Here is a 20,431-nt window from a genome sequence, read left to right as displayed (position 1 = left end):
CCGCCTTTCCCGGCCAGGCTCGCCTTTGTGTGGCGCGCTGCTCCCTGGCCGGGGAGGCGGGGGGGGGGGGGGCTTCGCCAGCAGCTTCTCCGCACCCCTCCGATTTCCTTCCTCTCCCCCAGGGGCACAGGGCAGGGAGGCGAGCGGGGGGCCGGAACCTTTGGCGGGGGATCTGGCTGGGTTGGAGACACAACGTGACCTCGCTGGGCTCCAGCTGGCTCGGAGCCGGCTGTTGTTGCCCTGGGCTTTGTATGTGAGTGGGCGCCCCCTCCTCTTCCCCGTCTCCATGGTCTCCAACACCTTTATTGCCGGGGAAAGAGCTACTGGGCGTGTGCGCGCCTGGGGGGAGTGGGAAGGAGGTGCGTTGGTGGCCTGCGAGTGCAAGAGGCACTCCGCGGAGTTTTACCTGCCTGGAGTTGTTTTATGGCGCTGCCTGCAAAAGGCGGCCTTGGCGTTTTGCATTTGTCCCTGTTAAACCTGCTCTTCTGTGGGGACTCGCGGCATGACGGTGTTACACTCCCGGGCAGACAGACTCGCTTATCTAACAGCTCTGCAATCTCTCTCTCCGGGTACGACGCAGTCAGAGTTGCCCAAGTGCTAACTTTCTTTTTTTAAAGTCTGCAAATTAAATTCAGCGTTGCTCTCTCCTAACTTAGCGCCTGTTATGTTAATTACACATGGCATTGGAGCGCTTGCTCGCCAGGGATGCATGAAGGCCTCAGAGATTAGTCGCAGGCTCCTTCCAGCCCTTCCTAATCGGACTTTTAAAAACAGGCCTGAGTTGTGACTGATTTTTTTCAAGGCGTTTTTACGGATAATGGCTGCTCTACGGATGTGGTGTTTTCAGTTAGCCACTTTGCCCAAGCTTATAGGTACGGACTGTGTAGGAAGAGGTCAGGTCGGCAGAGGCTTTGTATGTCTGCAAATCTATTTGTGAAATGATGATTTGCATTAAAGCACATATTTTCCCCCTTAAGTGTAAAATGCAAAATGAGTGCTGGTATTTCTAGGCAAAGGCTTTGTACGACAGTGTGATCTCACCGAAGGTGTCTGTTTTGCCTTCTGTAAAAAGAGAAATGAGACACCTTTATCAATGACTTCTAGCGCCTTTATCTGAGCTAAATCTGTGGTTTCCATCGTCATTTATATCTGGATAGCATGTGATCTCTTTCACACCCCCGTTCTAAGCTTTTTGTTTGTTTTTTGTTTACTGTGCATGGTCAGTTGTGACTTGTAAAATTAGCCACTCTAAATCGGCAGCAGCGAAAGGGTTTGCATGTGGCCTTTTCAAATGTTTCCTTCAGTGTACTTCATCTATTTCGTGTTCAAGAAATGGTGTGTGGAGTGACTGAAGCTAATAAGTTGTCCACTTGTTCATTTCAGGGACATTGATTTCTGGTGCTAAGGCAGTCTGCAGTAGCCCTGACTACAGCTGCAGGGCATTTTACAGATGGTCTTTAGCCTAGATAAATATAAGCGGGAATGTGAACGTTATTAGCCAAATAAATAAATCATTAACTTGTGCACAATGTTATTTTAGCATAATTTCAAAGAGACTTTATGCCAAAGTGGCAGAAGGACAAGCAGTATGCTGATCTACTCTGTCCTATGGGTTGGGTTTTCACTTCCTCCTCCATTTTAAATGTTGTCAACAGACTTGACTGGCGAACTCAGTTGTTAAACGAAGGGAAAGTCTACCTCGTCTATACCGCGCGGTTCGAGAACAATATCGAGATGTTTCACTAACCTGGTCTTTTGTTCCGGATTGAACATTAACAAACCTCGACCCCCTGGGGCACACTCCGAGGCCTTGCCTCTCAGACCTTTGTCTGCTCTTGGCTAGGCAGACACCAAACGCTTTCCCCCTTAAATGCAGTTGGGCTAATACGATTACAGCAGGGCTCGTTATGGGCGGAGGGGAGCGTTTATTATTGTTTTTTACGATTAAAATCATGTGGGCTGACCCTCAGAGCCATATTACTGAACCGATAGACGTACGGTGCCTTGTCTGTTGACTCAGTTAAATGTTCAAAATGACATTTGCATTTGCTTCTCTGCGGATCACAAAGGTTTGATCAAAATCCCTGCGCCTAAGGAAACGCTGACAGTCAATAGGCAGAAGTTTACACTGCTAAACAAGCACGGGGGAGGGGGAGCAGGTTTGGCCTGTAAATTGAAAGGGGGAAAAGCCGCCAGCCCTTCACTTAACTCTGAGGCACCCTGGTCAAAAATCTCCAGCGAGCTGCAGTAAAACCAGGATTTGGGAGGATTTCCAAGGTGGTCTCACTTTGATATTCGTCATCACGGGGGCTCCTAAACTGATCTGTAATCACGAAAATGGGAGCCGCTGTCACGCTCTTCACAAGAAAGGGCGGACGCATTTCTGCGGGCTCCCAAAGTAAATGTTGTATAGAAAAACAGACCGCGTTGGAAAGCAAAAATCTTCCACGTCTGAGCACTTAGCAACCGAGGGAAGCGTTGGCCGCTCTCGCTGGAGCCAGGCTCGATGTGATTTACTCTCGGGCTGAGGCAGATATTCACGCCAGTTCAAGGGCAGGACAGAAAGGGTGCACGCAGAAATCTGCGTGGACAGAAATCTCTCCTTTACAAGGCTCTGCTGCTCCAGCACCAAAAGCCACCCTCCAGCACCTTTGTTCTGCGCGCAGCTGCCTTTGGTTCCCCGTTCTGCCCTTCCTCCTGCATTTCACTTATGCCTTCCCCGAAGGGTGCGGGGCGAGGGAGGGGTTGTTATAAATGACAGGGGAAATTATTCTAAGAGCTGACGGGCTGTGCTCTCTGAGGGCCCAGCCCCATTTATAGTCGTGGCAGTTTTGCCCGTGTCATGAAAGCAGGACGAGGCTGTGCACACAGACTGGATTTCCCAAGCAAGAATAAACACTTAAGTCACGTGGCCTGGCTATTCGGTGCCGGTTTATATTTGCGTTTTAGGCCTGTTTCTCAAAAAAAAAAATCTATACAAGTGTGTAATGACCTTTCTGGTATCACAGTCACTTCGGGGCTTGTGCGAAAACCAATCTGCATACCAGAACGTCCTTTAGAGAACACCGCGGTGGCAAAAGCCAAGGAACTAACATTTAGGTCTTGCACTTCTTAGCCCATGCACAGTTGTCTCTCTTTTTAAAAGTCTGCTCCTAAAAATAATGAGAAATTAAAGTGATAGCGATTTCTGTCTGAATAAGGTTGACAGGAAGGAGCAATTATTTAAGGACTGACTGCAGCTTGTGACAAATAATGTTATTTCCCAGAACGCTCACTGACTTGAAAGGACTAATCAGACTCCTGCACTAATTCAGCAAGGAGCAGGGCAGAATCACAAGTCCTCATCAAGGTTGGTCTTTAGCTACCAGACTATAAGGGCTCCTCTCCTTTTTCACATACATTTCTTCTCGGGAAAGTATGCACGGTTGAAATATCTCTGGAACAAGGATATAGGCCAAACCCACACTTTTAAATAATGACTAAGAAGCTATTTATTACTGGCTGTTCATCTTTATTTCAAGGGTTGTTTTATTGTCCTTCTCACATCTGTAACATGGCTGATTGGATTCCAACCACCGCATCTTGGGTGCCAGAGGTCCATACAAACACACCTGATAGGAAACATCTTAGTTAAACCTTTTGAAGGAAAATTTTCAACTCAAACTTTCTTTCCAGTTAGCCTCCTGAACAGGCAGCTTATGATGGGCACAATGACACATTAACTGTAGCAGGGAAATCACACTTGCATCAAATATCTATTCTGGGGTGCTGAAAGAAAGGCATGCACTAGCCTTCTTCAGAAAGCTATGCTCACCAACCAGCTATGGGACAGTTCCATTTAGCAGATCATTACAGAAGAGACTATAGAAAGTACTGTATAGCACTGATGCAGAAGCGCTCTTGGGTGAAGTGCTTCTCTGTATTAATGGGAAGGTGCAATTTAATCCATTTATACAAGTCTTCCTCGTGTGATTGTGTCAGCAAAGTGGTTGGTGAGGAGGCTCTGAGCACAGACTAGGAGGAGGCTATGTAAGCCATGTGTTTGCTACATGAGGCATATGTCACATAAGTAAGAGCACAGAGTAATCCACAGAAGTACCAAATGGCTAGTGACAGCCAAGGGTTTGGAGGGGGGGGTGCTCCAGTGTGTCCTTTCAGAACCTGCAATCTTTGCTCGCTTGGCAGAAATGTGTCTTCCAGCGGGATGGTATCTAGCTAGCGCTAACTCTGTGGCAGGAAGCTCTCCCTGGCGTTTCCCTCCCTCTTAGCTGAAAAGGGATAACTCGGATGTCTCTGTCGCATTTTTCTACAAACCCCGGGGTCTTAACGAACCGACTCTTCGCCCCCGCCTTTCTTTGACACTGAAACTTACTAGAGACTCTCGCCTACTTCTTGCACCATTCATTTCTGAGAGAAACGTTTGACTAGTCTATTGTGCCCCACAGGGTGACACTTGGGGGAATTATCTGCCTTGTTTAAACTGTATTTGTTGCCGCGTTAAACAGTAGATGTTCCTGCAAACCCCGCCCCCTGCCATCAGCAGCTAATTCAAACTATGTGCATTTCACCTAGAGCCTTTGGTGAACACCCTGACAGTGGTTTGGCATTCCGAGTCATTAGCAACAAAAGGAGCTGGTTCTTCAAGAAGGCAATGACCCTCAATGATCTAGTCTTCCCGCATATTCTAGAGCTCTGACGCTATTCCCTGCATACCGCTTGCAGTTCTTCCAGTCAGGCCTGGACTGCTTGGGGCTTGGAACAGCTAGCTAAGCTAGCCTATTTTTAATTCTTTTTGTCCTGTGAAGTCAAAGTTATTTTTAGCCTCCTCTCCAGATCTCCCTCTCTGGTCCCCAAGGAGGTCTTTAGACCAAGTAGGTAAACATAGGCCACTAACCTCAGATGTTAAGTTCAGCTGAAGGCCTATGTCATGCCAAGGTTCTTAAGCAGCAGGCTTGTCTTATTATTTTCCCAAATCCGGCAATTATGCAAATGTTCATGATGTTTTCCCCTTTGATCTGAACTTCCTCAAAATTATCCCTTCTCATTATGGAGCATGAAAATGCCTTTTGGACATGTAAAATGAACTACACAGATCCTTTCATCCTCTTGTGTTGTGCTCCTAACAATGCTCTCTCAAAGCCCTGCAATCTTAAATTATTTGAAATTGAATGAAATAAGCTCCCACCAGACTTTTGTGCTGTGGCTATGGTAGGGAGCACTCTGCAGCCACTGGATGTTTTGTTTGGGGAAGAACTACAGGATCCTGTCTATAGTTCAGAACATGTCCTAACCTACGTCATCTACTTGCATGAAAATTTTACTTCCTGCTTACTCCTGGGTTCCCATAGGACGTGGATTCTTGCATTGTTGTTCTGAGAGCAGCACAGATTTAGAGTAGTATGTTATGACAAGTTAATCTGTGTTCTCAAATTATGTACAACTAATGGGTTTCCACCCCTGTCCAGCTAGGAATTCACATTTTCTTGTGCTGTTTTCCATCATCATTGACCATCCTATCTTGCCCATGTACAATGTGTGTAAACTGATACCCTCTTATCTGCCAAGAGGAGCTCATGAACAAGTCCCTAGAGAACATGAAGTTGGCCAGAAGATGGTGGCCAATCATATGAAATTTATCCAAAGTGTGACTGTGTCAGCAAAATGGTTGGTCAAAGTTTGTGCAGTCTGCCTTCCTGATGAATTTGCAAGGTTTCCCTGACATCGTTCCCCAATTTACTGTTTGCACATGAAACACTCCTGTGTGTGTTTAAAACATCAAATAACAGAGCTCAGTCTCTGAGATGCTTTTAACTCTGTTTTGTTGCACCAATTACCTTCTCTTGTTCCATTTCTGATGAGGAAGATTAACAAGGCATTGACTGTACCTTCAGTACAGAGCAACAGGTATGATTTACAAGACCCCTGAGACTCATAGCAGATTTTCTTCATATAAGGGACTAGATGCAGTTTGTGCCTTGGAAACTTACCTCCCTCCTCTCCCTTCAGGAAAAAAATTTGTGGTAGAAAAGACAATTGGCTGGAGAATTTTAAAAAAAACAACAAATAGTCCTGCAGCACTTTAGAGGCTAACAAAACATGTAGATGGCATCATGAGCTTTCATGGGCACAACCCACTTCTTCAGAAATTCATGATACCATCTACATTTGTTGTTAGTCCCTAAGGTGCTGCAGGACCATTTGTTTTTTAATTTTTTTCAATTACAGATTAATGTATTGGCTGGAGGCATTTTTACAAAACCTCATAAAAGTAATATCTTAAATTAATCCCAAGAAAAATCTAGGTGTCTCTCTAACTCCCCCCCCACCACCACCACCCTTTCTCCTGCCATCCCTTCAGGCAAGCTGCAGGGCTCCTTAAGCTAAGTGCCAGTCCTGATAGATAAAGAATGGATTTCTATCTTTAAAAGTGACCTGCAAAGGAAAACAAATGGTAGGTATAAAGAAGGGCTGAAAGGAGATGTTATGGGGAAAAGGGACACTCAAGGGTGTTGGCTGCTTATTTATTTATTGACATTAGCATTTCAGGTCTTACATAATCTGTAACATTACAGCAGTTGGAGAACTAGTGAAATTATGCAAAAGCGGAGAGGAGTCCCATGGCACCTTATAGACTAACTGAAGTGTTGGAGCATAAGCTTTCCTGGGCAAAGACCCACTTCGTCAGATGCATCTGACGAAGTGGGTCTTTGCCCACGAAAGCTTATGCTCCAACACTTCAGTTAGTCTATAAGGTGCCACGGGACTCCTCGCCGCTTTTGCAGATTCAGACTAACACGGCTACCCCTCTGATAGTGAAATTATGGCATCATAAGACAAAGCTGCACAACTGGGAGGTGGGTTTATCAGACTGTTTTTAAACTTTGTCTTGTTTGTTAATCACTACTTAAAACTCCACTGCCCAACGAATACTTGAATGAGGAGTCTATTTTAAAAAGATGCAACACCTTGGCCTATTTACAATTGTGATCTGAGTGTTCACTATACACCTCTGAGACCTTTGGGGATATCAGGGATTAGGAGATTTGAAATACCTGATTCACATATTTTAAAGTCAGAAGAATCATTATGATCATCTAGTCTGACCTTCTGCATACACAAGCCAGTGAATTTCACCCACTCATCAGGCCCATACATTTTGCCTGAACTTTTAGGAAGGCATCCAATCTTGATTTAAACTTACAGCATTAAAGGCACCTCCTCTATCTATTCTATAGTCCCCTGCTTACACACCCAAAAATAGTGTGTTTTCTTCCAGGGTGCATCTAGACAGCACCCTTCCATCGGAATAAGCTACACAATTTGCGCTATGCAAATTGCGTAGTTTATTCCAAGTCTAAATTGAAAGAGCTTATTTTGGAATTTGCACCAAATTTCAAAATAATGCACTATTCCAACAAATCCCTTAACTTTACAGGGACACTGCAATAGCACGCCTGCTATTTCAGGAAATAGCGAGCACTTTTAAAGATGCAGCATTGCTATTTCAGGACACACAGTCTAGACGTACCCTTAGCTACAGTATCAGACCAGCAACTAATGTTCATTTTTTTTCCAGCATGACCTCTGCAGTCCTCTGTCAGACTCACTGCTTTCCAAAATACAGTTCCCCCATGCTGGAATTGTAACCTACATTCTTTGTCCCATAATGTATAACATTGCATTGGGCTGTATTAAAATGCACGTGGTTCAAAGTGAGTCCAGTTTACCAAGTAATCCAGATCCCTGTGTAGAACAGACCCATCCTTATAATAATTACATTCCACCAATTTTTGTATCATCTGCCAACTTTGCCAATGATATTTCCTTTCTGATGTTATCAAGGTTACCCCCCCCCCCAGAAAATAAAGAAACGGGATGGGGAGAGCTTTGTTTTGAAAAATAAAGAAAAGATCTCATTCAGACCTTCTTTCCCCATGATAAAGAAGCAAATAAATCAAAATCCATTTGTATAATATCCTTCACAGATCACCTTTCATAGTGATTCTCTGCAATATAGACTATTAAAAACACTGACTTGTTTAGCAGTCACCCATCTTCATGCAGGATATTGTTTTCAGCATTCTGGGCATCAGTTCATCTAACTAAGGAACATTTGTTTTGTGCGAGGTAGGCAGTGCTTTATCTTACAGACAAAGTGAAGTGCTTTTTCCTTAAAAGTACCTACTCTAGGGCTTCCAGATTAGTGCTAGCCCATAAGCTCTGTTAATCAATGAAGTACAAAGAAGCCACTGCAGAAGTCCTGCATTTTCTGCCTTTCCTCCTGAATCCAGCAGTAATTGTAAATTATAAACATGAGAAGAGAGGTGATAGTTGACATTACTCAGAAAACCCTTGTTATGTTCATCCCTGTTATATTCCAGATCATCTTCTGGAGCTAAGAATGACCAGGTCTAATGGCTCAACTTGCCTGTCCAAGTATGTGAGAATATCAGTCAAAGGTTCTTGGATGATAGATGTCTTAACTAGCTACGCAGCACCTGTGCCTTCCCTTTTCCCCTCTTTATTCTCAAGCTACCCCAGCACTTTAACTCAGAGACAGCTGTATGGGTCACCTCAGTGCATGCCAAAAGATTAGATTCATATATGTATAACAAATGATGATTGAGTTCTACCTTACAGAACTTATTGGTTGTATAACAGTATTTCCTAGATACACACTCAAAGCTCCAGGCTCCATTGTGCTAGGCCATATGCAAACATACAGTGGGAGATTCTCTGCCCTGCAGAGTTCTCATATCAACCTCCTCAATAACAGAAAACAATTATATCAACATACTAGACAGATATCTTCTTATAAATTACATGTCCCAAGTCTCATAAACAGGCTTCCCTTCTGCTTCCCTCCTAAATGTTGCTTCTGTGTAACACACATCACTTGGACATGCATTAATATTTATATTACTCATTCTACCAAATATGATGGAGACTAAGTTGTGTTCTAGATTGGTTCCTTTGATCTTTTAGAAAAAGTTCCATTCAGGGAATGAGCATACAAACTTCTATCATGATCATACACCCGCTTGAGTAGATGATTACAGTCAACATTAATCTTATTGGTTTAGGAATTGCAATCTAGCCCAATCATTCATATAGTCACAAAGGACCAAGAAGGCATGCAGACTATGTCAGAGGTCATTGTAAAATTAGAGACTTTGGCCAGATCAGCATGTGCAGTATGGCCGCACCACTCACATGGTCTGGTGATAAAGCTAGTTAAGCCGGCAAAAACAAAAACAAAATTACCCTACATAAGGGTGATCATCCAGAACTAGGGTCTCGTCTGCCAATCATCTTCCCTGCTGCCAGTGTATCAGTGTAAATGGGATGGGGCTACAGGAAAGATAACGTGGCTTTGATACACCTGCATGGTGCAAATCCCCAAATGCATCTTTGCCCCTATGGAGCCTTTAAAACCTGGTGTAAATTAGAGGAGCCTCAGGCTGCTGTAACACAGCACACGGTAATCGGCCAGCACAGAGCAACACAATGCAGTGCAAATGTGAGGTTTAAGCCACCTTTTTGTGCACACACCTGATAACTGCCCCGATGTCCTGGCCCCTGATATTTGCCTATGTAGGGGAAATTACTTTTGCAATGACACATGGTACAGCATTCAGCTCCAAACAGCAGCAGTCATTCATTCATTTGTAGCTTCAGATACCACCATTTATGATGAAACATACAGGCTTGATCTTTATACATACAGCCCAAACTCTCCTAACTAAGAGAAAGCTTGTGTCTAGAGCTGTATTTGTCCACCTTGATGGCAGACATCCTTTCACACAGTTATCACTGCTCTCTAAAAGACTCTTATGCAGACCTCCCATTCTCGATTTGCCCTCTCTATAGAAAGTAAACATGGAGTAGTCATCTTAAAGCACCATTAGGCTGTAGGCAACTCACATGGGCTCCACGTTAATTTCAATGAGCGAAAATGCATTTTGTAATTTTTTTCTAAAGCTAAAGAGCTCAAACTAGAAGATGGGCAGCAGCATTGGGTCACTGTATGCTCAGGAATATGACTGTCCTTTCTATGACTGTTTCATGGAGAACAGGACTGGGATAAATGTGGCTAAAGCCAATAATGACATATCCTTGTTTAAATATCATATATCATAGGGGGCCGCAGGAACCTGGACTAGGAGAACTATTCTACTACAGCCTATTGGGCCAGTGCTTTTAAAAAGGAAATCAACAGTCTCCATGATGCCTCACTCACCAAACCCAGATCTGTTCTGTTCTGTTCTCTCCAAGCTGCTGGCTGGCTGATGTAGGTGCCACTTAGCCAATATAGCTTTGTGCAACTTTATTCTTCTCTGTGGATGAAGCTCACCCCTGTGCAAAAGGCTAGCGCTAGGCTTATACCTCACTTCAGTCCTGTTTTGAGGATGTAAATCGGATTTAAGAGATGCATAGGCCATGTACTTGCTCTCTGAACATAAGTGAGTTTTTTGTAAATGTTCACTGTTTACCTATTTTAAATATTATATACATAAATAGCACTCCAATTTAGCTTAAAAATTAATTAAGCTACACAACAACAAGTTCAAAGTTTTTCTGTGTCTGTAGAAGTGTCTGAGATTAATCCAGGCAACTCATAAAAAAATTGGGCCAAGAATAAACTAATTCTCCTTTGAAATAAATGGGGAAGAATTAGACTGTAAAAACCTGAAGCAAAATGCAGGACAATGTAGCACTTTAAAGACTAACAAGATGGTTTATTAGATGATGAGCTTTCGTGGGCCAGACCCACTTCCTCAGATCAAATAGTGGAAGAAAGTAGTCACAACCATATATACCAAAGGATACAATTAAAAAAAATGAACAAATATGAAAAGGACAAATCACATTGCAGAACAGACGGGGGATGCGGGGGGGGGGAGGAGGAAGGAAGGTAAGTGTCTGTGAATTGATGATATTAGAGGTAGGGAGAGTGGGATGTTTGTGAGTTAATGGTATTACAGGTGATAATTGGGGAAACTATCTTGGTAATGGGTGAGATAGATCAAGTGTTTGTTGAGTCCTTTTTGGAAAGTGTCGAATTTTAACATGAATGACAGTTCAGAGGATTCCCTTTCAAGTGCAGATGTAAAAGGTCTTTGTAGCAGAATGCAGGTGATTAAGTCATTGAGACAGTGTCCTTTCTGGTTAAAATGGCAAGAAACTGTTTTTTCTTTGTGATCTTGTCTGATATCTATTTTGTGGGCATTAATCCTTTGGCGAAGTGTCTGAGACGTTTGTCCAATGTACATAGCAGACGGACACTTTCAGCACATGATAGCATAGATTATATTTCTGGATGCGCAGGAATATGTGTTCTTGATCTTATAACTCACTTGGTTAGGTCCAAGAATGGTATCAGCAGAATGAATATGTGGACAAAGCTGGCAACGGGGTTTGTTGCAAGGGAAGGTACCAGGGTTGGTATTAGTGTGGTATGTCCTGTGGTGGTTGGTAAGAATCATCTTGAGGTTAGACTGGTTTTACTTTAAGTTGTTTTTCTTTAATTTGTGCCAGGCAGTGTCCACAGACTTAAGAAGAAGATAGTCTATTCCTCTAAATCAGGGGTCTCCAACCTTTTTAAGCACAAGATCACTTTTTGAATTTAAGTGCAATCCAGGATCTACCTCAGACTCAAACACCCTTACCCTGTTTTCTTCCACCCCTTCTCCAAGACTCCGCACCTGCTCATGCCATCCTCCCCCTCCCCATCCTCATTCACTTTTATTAGGTAGCTAGCAGTGGACTAGGGTACAGGGGAGGGGGATGCCAGCTCTGATCTTGGGCTAAAGGATTTGGAGTGTGGGAGGGACTCTGAGCTGATGTTGGGGCAGGGAGTTGAGATGCAGGAAGGGGTTTAGGGTGCAGGCTCTGGGAGGAAGTTTGGGTGCAGGGAGGACTCAGGACTAGGGCAGGAGTGAGGGGTGCAGGACCAGGTCAGGGGTTCAGAATGTGGGCTCCAGTTGGGCACCGCTTACCACAGGTGGCTTCTGGATGGTGGTACAGTGGTGCTAAGGCAGGCAAACGCCACCCTGGCCCTGCACCACACCCAAAAGCAGCCAGCAAACTCCCTTCATCCCTGTCCCCCCCTCTGCTCTATGGAGATGGGACATGGGGGGGGGAGAAGGGCACCCAGATATCAGCACCCTCTCCTCTTTTCCCCATGCTTTGCACAGCAAGCAGGAGTCTCCTAGGGGGTGGGAGGCAGCTCCAAGGCAAATGGCAGGAATAGCACACTAGTGCTGAGAGAGGCAGATGAACTGCTAGCACTTGATAGCCTCCCGGCCAAACCTGTCAGGATCACCTGTCAAAGTCTTCAAGATCTACCAGTAGATCCCAGTCTACTGGTTGGTGACCACTGCTCTAAATGGTGTACATCTGATCTCCAAGCTTCTTCCTTTCTGTTTTCCCCCAGTACTATGAGAACAGGTCACTTTAGTATAAAAGTAGGTGGAAGGTCTCATGCTGAGCTCAGACTTTCAAGTGGAGGAAAAGTTGGGTCACTTTGGGACTGGTGGACAGAAGAATCAGGGAAAGGGGAAGGAAATAAGCACTGTTCCTCAGCGTGGGGATGGCTGCAGAGTTTCTGTCTTCATCTAAAACTCGTGACTGGATCTGGCATGGCAATGAGGGTAGTAGCCCACAGTTCCCTGCACAGATCTCAGAAGAACCTCCAGGGATTTGAAAATGCTACCAGTGCATCATGGGACAGTAATGGAGGGAGAACTGTCTGAACCACTCTGTTCTGATAGTAAAACCTGCACTGGCACTTGACCAGTGTAGGCTGAATTGGATCTGATGGAACTGGCACCCTGCTGAAAGCATGTCTAATCCAAATGGTTTCTGGCATGCATATAATCCAGGTGGACATGATGCATTTTACAAATGTGCCAACAGGACCACATGGTTCTTGTCAAGGTAAATTTCTCAAGCGTAATCAAGGTCTAGACTCCTGGTATAGGTGAGGGTAGTTAGCTTGGATTATTAAAGCCAGGGCAAAAACATTGGAAATGTTCTGCCTCTTAGTCATTTTCTTTCTAAGTGCTTCTGTATGATAATCATACTTATTTTAAAATAAATTAGGCATTTTATTGTACTGGTGCAAACCAGGGATGTTTAATATCAGTTAACTGAATGGTCGATTAACCTCATGAATCTTATTGGTTAGTCGACTATTCTATAGTCTTTGGGGTTGGGGCTGGAAGCCAGTGTGCACCAACCCCACTCCCGAGGAGCCCCCTGCCACTCCATACTGCTGCTTCTGTATCAGAGGCAGCAACGCGGGGTGCTAGACTGGAGCTAGTCTGCACAGGGAGCCAGTTTAAAAATCAGTTCCCCTCGCAGACTAGCTGCCTGTCTCCCCGCACTGCTGCCTCTGATACAGAGGCAGCAGCACAGGGTGGCAGTAACCCTTGTCTAGGGGAGCGGCTAAGCTCCCAAACCCGGCACGAGCCAGAACTGAACCGGACTGTCTGCCCGCCTTGCTCCTAACACACTTTAAATGCAGAGCCACAGTGGGGGTAGGTCCCAGACCCGGCATGAGCCAGAACTGATCTGGGCTGCTGGCCAGCCTGTTAAAAAAGTTACTGGCAGGTGCGGGGAGAAATGTGTGTAGTCTATAGCATAAACCCATAAGCGTTTACTTATTGGATAATCGGTTAATTGACAACACTATTACATCCCTACTGCAAACCTAGTTATTTATGAATAGGCTCCTTTAAGATGTTGAATATCCATGGCAAAACAACAGCTCTGTGGAGGAGCCAGAATAAGGTGCCTAGACCCTAGAAATGAATTTCTGCCATAACCTTTTTCATTACTCACTTGTTCACTGATAAGACAATAACTGGACATTAGGACTTGGTGGACACTGCAAGAACAGGAAAGAAGGTTGCTCTTTTGAACCAACTTGAAGAAGGTTCATGGCCTGGCACATGCTTTGTTGCTCTTTTACTCTGCCTCTAGATTCCTCATGTGCTCTTTGGCTCATGGGTGTGTGTTCTTGCGCTCTCACACACATCTCTTTCCATGTCAGAGGTTACATTACATTGTATCCCAGATAAAGTTGTTTTAACACCTTGGCTATGTCTACACTCGCGGCTTCTTGCGCAAGAATCTGCAGAGCGTCCACACTGTCTACCTGCTCTTGCGCAAGTAAATTTACAGTACGGCGTGGTAAGAGGGGGCTCCTTGCGCAAGAGCTACGCTCTTTTTTGACAGGTGCAAGCCCTCTTGCGCAGGAGCTCTTGCGCAAGCGGGCAGTGTGGACGCTCAGCAGGGATTTCTTGCACAAGAAAGCCCTATGGCTAAAATGGCCATCAGAGCTTTCTTGCACAAGAGAGCATCCACACTGCCAAGGGCGCTCTTGTGCAAAAACACAGCTCGCACATGGCAGTGTGGATGTTTTTTTGCACAAGATGTTCTTGTGCAAGAAGCCGTGAGTGTAGACATAGCCCGTGTGTGTGTTTATGGCTCTATCCTAAACTGATGCACCCTAAATGGCAACAAGGTAAGACTAGGGATCAAGTGGGTTTGCAATCTGTTCAGTTACTTTGCACACTTGAATAGTGATAGAGATGCAGCCGTGTTAGTCTGGTGTAGCTGAAACAAAAGACAGAACTATGTAGCACTCACTTTGGTATATATGGTTGTGCTGATTTTCTTCCACATATTGATCTGAGGAAGTGGGTCTGGCCCACGAAAGCTCATCACCTAATAAACCATCTTGTTAGTCTTTAAAGTGCGACATACTTCTGTCTTTTGTTTTTGCACACCTGGTCATTGTGCTTTGGACAAAGTCAGTTTCCTCTCCCATTACAGCTATTTCTACAGCTCTGGCACAAGACACATCTATGGCACAAGCGCTAACTTTGGGTACAACAAGGGCACTTGAGTCATTTGTCTCTTCGCTAGGGCTGTCTGTTCTGCTCTGCTGAGGATGACCTACTCTTGCTAAGTGTTCTTAAGCAATATCTAGAGATATAGGGCAGGTTATAGATTTTGCCTCTCTCTGTCTTGCGTTTTGTAGCTGCACTCAGAAGGCCCTTCTGTGTGCTCCTTTGCAAGGGTTTGTCAATGGCTGATGTCTTCCTTGCCCCCAACCCATAAATACCCTCTCTTCTTTAAACCAGACTCTCTGTTACATAAACAACTTCATTTGATGAAATGGCTTTTATCCAGGAAAGCTCATGATCCTATATATTTTTGTTATATATTTTGTTGCCACAAGACTACTGTTTGTTTTTAAAGTTAGACTCAGACTTTTTACCACTCTTATCTAGGTAGCCTGATATGAAGAGGCAGGGGATTTCTCCCCTTCCTAGCAAGGCCTCTCTGAAACCCAGGAAGTCCTTGCAGCACGGTCACTGCTGGATTGCCAGCAGGCAGCGAATGTTGGCCATTCACAGCTAACAATCGCCTCTGGCACTTAGCTCTGGCAAATCCGGGAAGGCTGCAGAACTTGCACCGCGCTGCCGTACGGACCAGATCAACGGTCCCCGTTTTGTGCCAGGCCGTTCTCTCGCCCCCCTCCCCGGAGCCAGGAGAGGCTTTAATGCCTGCATTTGGTGGAGTAAAGCTCGGAATTTTAAACAGGATATTTGTAACAAGTGTGACGCTAACCAGCGACATCACTCAATGCGCTAGGCAGAATCGAGAAGTCACTTTGCAAGGAGCAGATAATTCACACCTTCTGCGCTTTTCCGTGAGCCTCCACATATTAGTCTGGGGAAAAGACAGAAGAGCAGGAATAAAACTTTAATCCAACGTAAAATGGGAGCGGCGAGGCACATTAGCAGGAGCATTTGGGTGGCAGACAAAAAGGCCAGTGGCAATTCTCTGACAATTACTGCAGCCAATGTGACTTTTTACCATACCGGAGCCAATAGAATTTGGCTCTTAATCTATTTCCCTCCGATATTTTTGCTCTGGCCACGGGTTCTTTAAATCTCAGCAAGTTTCCATTTTAAATTAAAAGGCCCACTACGGCTCTGTAGCGCCTTCCCGAAAAGATCCAGTGACCTAGTGATCCAATGTTTTCCCATCATAATCTTTAACAAACACTAGATGCTCAGTGATGCCCTACCGAGATAGTCAATCAACATCCAGAGAAGTCCACAGTTCGTGGACATTATATCTGCTTGCCTGAGTTGCATAGCAATAAGCAGCTAAGGGAACATGCTGTTATCCTTTGATGTGTGACATTGTCTGTGAGAAAAGCCAAACTGCTGTCTGAGCATGGAGTCTTTTGAAAGGAAGAGTTTTGATTGTACTAGTTCCTTGTTTGGATAACTCAGAGTAGGAAGTATACAGAAAGTAGCAAGCGTGGGCTACCTCAAAGGTATTTATTTTATTATCTTTTGTCTGTCACTTCCATCTAAAGTTTACTTGCAGAATAAACTATTTCTGTCTTTGTTTCCCACAGCCGGCTTATGTATTACTTTTGTACCACGTTTCAGTATCCACCTTCATCTCGCTGAATTTATTTTAACTCGAGTTAATTCTTAGTGGGAGAGGACAATGTATATATATTAACCGTCTGGGTGCTCGTCTTTTTTCAGTCACGAGACCCTTTTGATCATGGAGAGAAATTCACACATATTAAAGTCTCAGTGACCATTCCGTCTGGCCTCTCTACAAGCTAACTGACTTCACACAATGATTTCTACAACCAGTCCAATATCCTGCAGTAGGATGGGGTCTGATTTTCCTCACACTGAGATCTAAATCCGAAGTGGCGCCGTTCAAATCAATGGAGTCACTCCAGTTTAGAAACTGGTGTGAACAGAATCAGGCCTTCAGTCCTACAGGAACTGGAACAGACTCCTGCAGTTTGGCCAACTTAAATTCTACACGAGCTTGAGAACATTTACAGATTTGAAACAGCTGCTAGTCTTGCTTTGGCTTGTCTGCTCAAATGTGCCGATCTCCTTTTAATCTGTTTCATATTCACAAATTAAGCACATAGTTCAGGCAATAAATCATTAGGCAATTTACTAGGCTAGCATGACACAAACAAGTGAAAAAGGAAAAACAATCACCTAAAACTATATTAAAGGTAACTGGAAAGACGCGTTTGGAAAACCCCGCCTGCATTCTCATGGGGCTACAAGGCACGGAGCAAATCCTGTAAATTCTGACATCCTGCCAAGAAACATTTTCCCGCGTCCCTTGGACGGCGCTTGTCCTAAGAAAACTGCAAGCCAAGAAAATCTGACTGAGCCAGACAGTTGCCTCCGCTTAAGCAGGCTCCATAATTTTAGAAGATTCCAGTCTCCTGCTTTGTGTGCCCAGGCACTGTCTCCCTAGGATGGTTGTACCTGAAATGTGCTGTGATCCAAGCAGCAGGCTGGAAGTAATGACTCACTGGCAATGAGCGCTAACCTCGCATTACACATTCACATCAGCTCGGCCTATTTTTTTTTTTTCTCTCTGCGAAAGAGCAGATTTTTCTCAATATTTCATGACATGGCTGGGCTGCATCGTCCCCTCTGTGATTTGCATCTGAGGCGCTTCCTGATGCCCAGAGACTCCTGTACAGCAACTGCCGAATCTATTAGCTCCACTCGTTAAGGAACCCGAGAGGACACAGGCACAGACAGAACAGCGCATTTCTCTCTCGACAGAGACCTCATCTGGAGCCTGCTCGCAGGGATCGCAGCGCGTCATCTCAAAGTTGGAAAAGCCTGGAGGCAGAGATGTAGCGATTTCCTCCGGGAGCCACCCTCACGTTTGGCTGCCTGGCCACAGCGCAAAGGCTGCCAGCAAATGTGTCTGGGGGACTCCGAACTGGCGCAATGTACCACAGAGGGATCAGATTTTCACCCAAGTGCACTGTCTTCCATTAGCCGAGACTCACTCTCCTCCCTGCCCTCTCCCCCCCATTGCGGCGCATCTTTTATATAGGGGCCTTATGTTGAGAGCCCTGCTCTCCAGACGTAACGCAGACGGGGATGGGGAAGGCTCCGTGTTTTCCCAGGACGCAAATCAGCCCTCGAAGGGAGCGGAAAGTGGAGAGCGGCCAGCCTGGAAGAGCTGTCACGCTGGCGTTTACCTGAGCTCGAATTCCGCCTGGGGAGAGGCGTGCGCTAGGCCAGTGTCAGCCTCGCTCCGTTTACACGGAACCCCGTCTTCTCCCCCCGACGCTGATGGCAAATGCTCAGGGCAAGCGCCCGGCCCCATTAGGGTTGTAACGTGGACCATTGATTTCCGTTTGCAATCAAATCTGTGCCTGCGAGATCAGCCAGCAGGAGCTCCAGGGGCTGCACCAAAGCGTGATTGTTACTCCTAATCTGGAGCCCCTCTGCTTGCCGGGGAGGTGTAAACAAGCCTAACCCTAGGGCCCTAGCGCTGCCGTCCGAAATGACCCCCGCCCCCTCCCCAGCAAAAGCCGTTATGACAGGCTCACGTCCTACTTTTTCAATATTTACACCAGAGTTGCACGATAACGTTGTGCAGCCTGCTGCTTAGCTCAAGGACGCTCGTCCCAGCAATCCGCCGGGGGCCAGGCAGCCCTACCTTACGGCCTTGAGACCAAAGCGCAGCGGTAGCGCTCTTGCTGCAAAGGCAGAGGTTGCTGAAACTAGTTCAACAAAAGAGACTTCGGCGGGAGGAGGGGCGGGAAGGGCTCTGTGCCCGCTTAGCCTTTTCACACCGCGTTTTCCAGGGCGAGCCTGACTCCGGACCACCACACACTCCGAAAGCGAACACGCTGCAGCGTCCCCCGGCTGCAAAGCCCTAAAGGGAAAGGGGGGGCGGCCCAGCAGAGGGAGCGGGGCCAGGAGAGCCGGCTGTTGGAAAGGGACTCGCAGGATGAAAGCGCCACACAGACCTGTGCCCGTCCGCCGTGTGAAATGCGATGCGATCTCTTTGCGAGGAGGCGCTGTCACAGGCTATTTATCTCTCGCCAGAGTGGAGGCTCCGGTTCCCACATCGCCTGTGAGTAACAATGGCAGCGATCAGCAGCTTTTCACGCGCTTCAATGAATGAATGGATTGCGGAAGATGCCTGTGCTCCGCTCAGATGGCTTGACTGATTCATCCCTCTGGTGCAGCGCCCGCTCGCTGCTGCCTCTCTGCCAAGGGGGCTGCCCCGTGTGCGTGTACAACCCCCCCTCCCCCCCGACTTTCCTGTTTCTTTGCCTTTGGAAATCTGCCAGAAATGTCGGCGTGGCTGAAACTTGGCACAGCGACCGCAGCCCTGAGCGCTTTGCACCCCCACCCCCTCCGCCTCCCAGCCCGGGCCCCTAAGCGAGCTTTGGCCATTTTCCAGTTTGAAAAGAAGCGGAAGGTGCAGGTCACTGGAGTACAGCGAGGATGGGGGCGTTTTTTAATTGGACAGATATTGAGGCTGGGAAAACATCTGCTGCACCGAGCACTTGGGCCACTCCCCCCCCCCCGTCATTATTCCTTTGAGCCGCGTATTTCTTGCTTGTACGCACTTAAAAGTGAAAAGTGAGGCTGACTGTGGCTGGGGGTGTGCATCGCCCACCCGGCAGCACGGGTCTGAGAAGCCCTCCCCCCTCTCTCTTCGATAATCCACAACGGAAAGCTTCCGCAAGACACACGAAGCCACTGTGGTCTACAGCGACGGCCCCTGCCTCTAAAATACGATTACTAGGCTGTCCAACTACAGCCAATATTGTCTTCTTTCTATAAAATTAACAAATCGGTGCAGTTAAGATCATGGGGACATTACTTTCCTCTGGGAAAGGGGTTCTGACTCAAACCTTTTAATAAATAAATAAATAATAGGGCAAAGTACATAGCTGCCAGGCCACCGCATTCCCCTTGTAGGCCAAAGGCACATGGCAAGGTGGCTGAGATTAAATATTGCATTGGACCAGCAAGTTGCTGGGGAAAGAGCCAAGCTTTGGAGAGGAGGCAGGCAATGGCAGATAGAGCCATCCCTAGGCTCCGAGGCCCGAAGATGAAATCCTAACCACTTTCCCCAATGGCTCCTGGCTTGGATGGAGTTAAATCAGGCCCTCGCCTTTCATATTCAGATAGCATGTTCATTTTACTCACCATCGCACCTTGGAGTGGGGTAGGGTCCCTCTCTGAGCCCAGCCTAACACTTTCAAAGGTCCTGCCCATGGCTTGCTGGGCTCTATGGTTCAGTGGGCCTGGCGGCTGGTTAAAGGAGCGCAGGGCTAATGGGCCCCTCTGATGAGAGGATGGTGATCAAATGCTCTTTGTTTAATTAAACTGAATCCTCTGCCGCCACAGATTGAGTTGTATTTCACTTAGCTGTCAGACACTCCCCTGACTGAGCTGCCTTTCCCCGCCCTTCCTTGATCTGGAGTGGAAAGGGGGGTGGAGGAAGAGGAGTCGAAGATAAGAAAGAGACTAATGAAGAACTGAATCCAGGGACGGGGGATCAGTTACAACTACGAAACAAGGGTGCCTCAGCA

At 46.2% G+C, this 20,431-nt stretch overlaps 1 protein-coding gene across 2 annotated transcripts in view; it reads right to left on the bottom strand.

Annotated features, from left to right (window-relative positions):
- BCOR (BCL6 corepressor) overlaps nucleotides 1–20,189 on the bottom strand; it is a 107,236-nt gene extending 87,047 nt beyond the window's left edge. The window contains exons 1-2 of one of the 2 annotated variants that reach the window (XM_006133942.5): nucleotides 20,046–20,189; nucleotides 18,851–18,955 (exon numbers count right to left, since the gene is read on the bottom strand). The gene's annotated coding sequence lies outside the window, so the exon portion shown is untranslated. Of the gene's footprint in view, nucleotides 1–18,850; nucleotides 19,988–20,045 lie in introns of those variants that run through there. The other variant, XM_014578961.4, reaches the window with a different exon arrangement.
- Between the last annotated feature and the right edge of the window lie 242 nt (nucleotides 20,190–20,431).

Source organism: Pelodiscus sinensis, chromosome 1 (genome assembly GCF_052426305.1).
Source record: "Pelodiscus sinensis isolate ZL-2025 chromosome 1, ASM5242630v1, whole genome shotgun sequence".
NCBI classification, from domain to species: domain Eukaryota; kingdom Metazoa; phylum Chordata; order Testudines; family Trionychidae; genus Pelodiscus; species Pelodiscus sinensis.
Note: the sequence above shows the minus strand (reverse complement) of the source record. Positions and strands in the feature narration are given on the sequence as shown.